We start from the raw sequence: 5,826 nt of genomic DNA on the forward strand, positions 1-5,826 counted from the left end.
CCCCCCTGCTCTCTCACACCCACACACACACCACACACCATGCGTTCCTGGATCTCCCCAGGTGGTATTTCCATGACTGCCTCTGAGCCAGAGACATGCTTATATTGTTACTGATTTTTTGTTCTTCTCATTCTCTGCTGAACTGGAGACGTTGGGGCACAGAAAGAGCAACCCCCTCTCTCCATACAAAACATTGTTACCCTAATTGTTTTGAACCTCTAAGCCTGTGGGTTTGAGATTTCTGCAAACTTCTTCTCTTATGTCCCATTCTTTTTTGGTTCAACTGAGCTAACCCTTCCTTAGAAGGCCATGGGACCACTCTGTTGAAGTCTCCGGAGGCTCATGGTTGGAGTAAATCAGGTCAATTTAGTTCCATCCCTAGGTGTTGATTTAGGGTGGAAATTCCTGGATGTTATTGTGGGGAGTTTTGCCATTAGGATCAGGATTCACCCTTAGTGTTTAACTTTCAGCTCCCAGCTTTTAAAAATATCACGGCTTCAGGTCCTACCTACAGGAAAGCGCCTGAGTTTGGAAGGGAAACGCCCCAGTTTATGGTGGCTATTGGAGACCATATATGAAAGGATCGGGGATTCCAATAACACGTGGGGCCCTGATTTTGCTCTACTGGCAGTGGCAACGGAAGGACAGAATGTGGAGAGCAGGAATCTGACACACTGTGCAAACCCATTCTTGTGTGTGAACACCTATGGTAACACAGATACCCACTGCAGAGGCTTTGGCTGCCCTTCCTTCCAGTGCAGTGAAGTTACTGAATCAAAAAACTTGAGTTGAAAACAGATGGGAAAAAACCACACAGCCCAAAAATTGGAAGCTACTGAGACAGATAGAAGGACACAGTTATTTGACAAGGTAAACTGATCTGGGAAAAAGAAATATTTCTCTAAATTATTTCCAATACCATTTGGAGTTAGTTCCAAATTTTACCAGGTAAATTCCCTTTGTGTTTCTGGACAGTATTTTATGAGTTCAAGTACTCTGTGTGGTGAATCCTTGTGCAAAAAGTTCTTGACATTGAACCCAGGAATAAACCCATTCACTGAGCCCGTTTAGCACTTAACTTTAATGCAAGAAAAACAGGCAAACTCACCCAAATCCTGCTCAGCAGAGAGAGGAAGTCTCCTTACAATGACAGGAAGGCAGAACCCTGAGAATCAGCGTATGAATCTCAAATGTCTGAAACTCAGCATGCCAAGCAACGAGCTTTATAATATACCTGAAAAGTCCGCGTGGACTCTCAGGTTGGCCAGAACTCGCAGTTTCCCTCGGCTCCATGAGCAGTGAGCGAGAAGAGTAGAAAATAGACCTGAGAGCCTGCCTTGGGAGTGAAATAATTTGCCAGTTCCCAGGGCTCAGATTCTCAGGGGAAACTTAGTCTTGCAGACTGTCCAGCCTAAACAACTGCCGATGGCTTACTTTTCTGTGTGTAATGTACTGTCATCTGCACTATGTTGTGGGACTGCTGCCACAATATACAAGACCCCAAATCATTTTCAATTGATCATAGCAGTGTATCACTGCATACAACCCAGGCAATTGTAATATTCATTCCATTAGACTCCTAAATTCATCTGCCACTCTGTGGAGGCCAAAAGATGTGATCCTGAGTTGAAGCAAGCCAAATGGTGTAGAAAAGGCTTTCTTCTCCTAGGATTATGGCATCAAAAGTTACATGCCAGTATCCCTTTGTGAGGTCAAAAATGGATAGATATCTGGCAGCTCCCCACTGTTCTAATGGCTCATCTTCTCTCTGCATCGAATAAGCATAAAATTTCATTAGTGTGTTGATCTTTCAGAAATCCATGCAGAAATGGGTTGTGCTAACCTGTGTCAGAACCAGAGCCAAATGTCCTGGAGTTCCCTTCACATTTTGTCCCACAGTGTATGAAAAGAACAGCCTTTGGATTTCACCAATCTGTTGCCCTAGGGCCATTTCACTACTTTAGGTAGCTGTGCCCTGCTGGGTGAGAAACATGGGTAGGAAAAGGAGTCAAACAACTGCTACATCTGACTCTTTTGTCTGGGATACAGACCCTCCCCCATGCTTGTGTCACAAGTGCCTGGAGCCCTTACCTGGGTTCCGAAGAGTATGAGTGTAACACATTTTCATCCTCAGAGTGCAATCTGGGAGCCAAGGGAACTGCTGCACCCCTCTAACCACCCAACTAGGTTGGTCATTTTTCACATAGCTTTGCTGGTGATTCATCCTCTCCCAACCCGGTTATCACCCAACACAACAGCAGATGGTGCCGCACACCCAAGTGAGCTATCTGAAGGCTTACCTAAGCCATCCAAATACAAAAAACAGACACCATCCAATTTGCCAGCTCCCCAGGCTCACACCCCTGACTGCAGTATAAACACAGAATTATACTGTCTTGCTCTTGTAGCCCACAGTCCAGTGTGGTTCAACAGCAGCCCTGGGAACTACAAGTTGTGGACTAGAAACTGCAGCATGTTGGGAGAACTTCCTGGTTCCTGCCAGGATGTTCCCTCTGTCCCCCACAGCCTGGGGTCTCAGCACTGACTGAGCTGGGAGCATGTAACAGGCATGAATCTATGAAATGTGATGCTTCCCCGATGCAGAGCCTAAGTGAACTATTAGAACAGTTGGGAACTTCTGGATATGTATCCTCTTTAGACCTCACAAGAGAATACTGGCAAATAACTTTGAGCCAGAATAGTGGTAGAAGAAAGCCTTTTCCATGTCCTTTGGCGTGCAGTAGGGGATCTGCAGAGGTCTGTTTTGGGACGGCTCTGTTCAATACCTTCATCAATGACTTAGGCCTGGTCTACACTAGGAGTTTATGTCGAATTTAGCAGTGTTAATTCGACTTAACCGTGCACCCGTCCACACCAGGAAGCTAATTAGTTCGACCTAGAGGGCTCTTTAGTTCGAATTCTGTACTCCTCCCCGATGAGGGGAGTAGCGCTAAAGTCGACATGGCTATGTCGAATTAGGCTGTGTGTGGACGGAAAATGACCTTAGTAGCTCCGGGAGCTATCCCACAGTGCACCACTCTGTTGATGCTCTGGACAGCAGTCCGAGCTTGGATGTTCTGACCAGCCACACAGGAAAAGCCCCGGGAAAATTTGAATTCCTTTTCCTGTCTGGCCAGTTTGAATCTCATTTCCTGTTTGGACATCGTGGCGAGCTCAGCAGCACTGGCAATGATGCAGAGCTCTCCAGCAGAGGAGTCCATGCAATCTCAGAATAGAAAGAGGGCCCCAGCATGGACTGACCGGGAAGTCTTGGATCTGATCGCTGTGTGGGGCGATGAGTCTGTGCTTTCGGAGCTGCGCTCCAAAAAATGGAATGCAAAGGTCTCCAAAGCCATGAGAGACAGAGGATACAGCCGGGATACAACGCAGTGCCGTGTGAAAATCAAAGACCTGAGACAAGGCTACCAAAAAATCAAAGCGGCAAACGGATGCTCCGGAGCCCAGTCCCAGACATGCCGCTTCTATGAGGCACTGCATGCCAGTCTCGGTGGGTCTGCCACAACCGCCCCACCAGTGACCGTGGACTCCGACAATGGTATAGTGTCGACGCCCAGTTCCTCGGCGACGTTCACGGACGGGGAAGATGAGGAAGGAGATGAGGAGGAGGAGGCAGTCGACAGCGCTTACAACGCTGGTTTCCCCAACAGCCAGGATCTCTTCATCACCCTCACGGAGATCCCCTACCAACCCTCCCCAGCAGTTACCCCGGACCCTGAATCAGGGGAAGGATCAGTCGGTAAGTGCTTTAAACATGTAAACTTTTATTATTAATGTAACAGGAATCTGAACTATGTGAAAAGGAGGTCTATATATATGGGGATAGAACAGAAATCCTCCTGGGAGATCTCCACGAAGCTCTCCTGGGGGTAATCGAAAAGCCTCCGCATGAGGTTCCTGGGGAGAGCTGCCTTACTGGGTGCTCCGTGGTAGCACACTTTTCCACGTCAGGCTTTCATGAGGTATTCTGGGAGCATTGCCTCCACGAGCATGGCAGCATAGGCCCCTGGTTTGTGCTGGCTTTCACGCAGCATGCGCTCTCTATCTCCTTCAGTGACCCTCCTCAGGGTGATCTCGCTCAGCGACTCCTGCATCTAATTAGGGGATTAGTGTAATGTTAGGCCTGGTCCAAAGTATTTTTAAAAAATCTCCAGACAGACACCATATCAGAGACTCAGCATGCTGCTGCGTGACAAGTGTAACGGAAAGCCAAAGAATCAAATGGACGCTCATGGAGGGAGGGAGGGGGGACTAAGGACGCAAGCTATCCCACAGTTCCTGCAGTCTCCGAAAAACATTTGCATTCTTGGCTGAGCTCCCAATACCTGTAGGGTCAAACACATTGTCCGCGGTGGTTCAGGGCATAGCTCATCAATGTACCCCCACCCCCAGAAGGAAAAGGGAAAAAAATCGTCTCTTGACTCTTTTAAATGTCACCCTATGTCTATTGAATGCTGCTGATAGACGCGATGCTGCGGCACTGTACTGTAGCATCCTCGCCCCCCCTCCTTGGTGGCTGATGGTACAATATGGCTGATATCTGTCGACATCATCAGCCTTGTGGCAGATGGTGTAGTGCAATACGACTGCTATCCGTCCTCATCATCAGCCTGTGAGTTCTCCTGACTGGCCTCCCGGTCATTCCCAGTAGACGGTACAGAACGGCTGGTAACCGTCTTCATCATAGCAACAGGGGGCTGAGCTCCATCAGCCCCCGCCCTTCATGTGTAAAGAAAAGATTCTGTACTGCCTGGACTATCATAGCAGCAGGATGCTGGTCTCCTCTCCCCCACACTGCTTAATGTCCTGTCTGGATTATCATAGCAGCTGGAGGCTGCCTTCCCCTCATTTCATTTCACTAACAAGTCACTGTTTCTTATTCCTGCATTCTTTATTACTTCAGCACACAAATGGGGGGACACTGCAACGGTAGCCCAGGAAGGCTGGGGGAGGAGGGAAGCAAACAGGTGGGGTTATTGCAGGAGCACCCCCTGTGAATGGCATGCAGCTCATCATTCCTGCATGATCTGACACAGAGCGGCTGTGCTCTCTGGTTCTCTGATACACTGGATCTCTAGTACACTTGCCCCATATTCTAGGTAGAACTGATTCTATTTTTAGATACCATAAGGGAGGGATTGACTCAGGGAGACATTCCCAGTTTTGTCTTTTGCGCCCCCGGCTGATCTTGGCCAGGGGCACCTATGACAGCAGCAGAAGGTATAGTGCAATAGGACTGGTAACCGTCATCTCATTGCCAATTTACAATGGCATGGTAGATGGTACAGAATGGCTGCTAACCATCTCTGCTGTCATGCAAAAGCAAATGAATGCTGCTGTGTAGCGCTGCTGAATCGCCTCTGTCCGCGGCATCTAGTACACATACGGTGACAGTGACAAAAGGCAAAACAGGCTCCATGGTTGCCACGCTATGGTGTCTGCCAGGGCAATCCAGGGAAAAAGGGCACGAAATGATTGTCTGCCGTTGCTTTCCTGGAGGAAGGAATGACTGACGACATTTACCCAGAACCACCAGCGACAATGATTTTTTGCCCCATCAGGCACTGGGATCTCAACCCAGAATTCCAAGGGTCAGGGGAGACTGCGAGGGGGTGGAACAGGGGCAGAGTTTATGCTTTCTGGATGCCTGCAGCAGGAGTGCTCATGAGATAGGGTGCTGTGCATGGTCTTGTTCACAGAGACAGACTAGACTGTGTTCTTTGTTCGCAAAAATGTATCTTTGCAAGGAATTCACTCCCTTTTTCCCATCACACAGCTTCAACTGTCTCCAGACATGCCCCAGCATCC

The sequence above is a fragment of the Mauremys mutica genome, chromosome 1 (assembly GCF_020497125.1).
Source record: "Mauremys mutica isolate MM-2020 ecotype Southern chromosome 1, ASM2049712v1, whole genome shotgun sequence".
Taxonomy (NCBI): Eukaryota; Metazoa; Chordata; order Testudines; family Geoemydidae; genus Mauremys; species Mauremys mutica.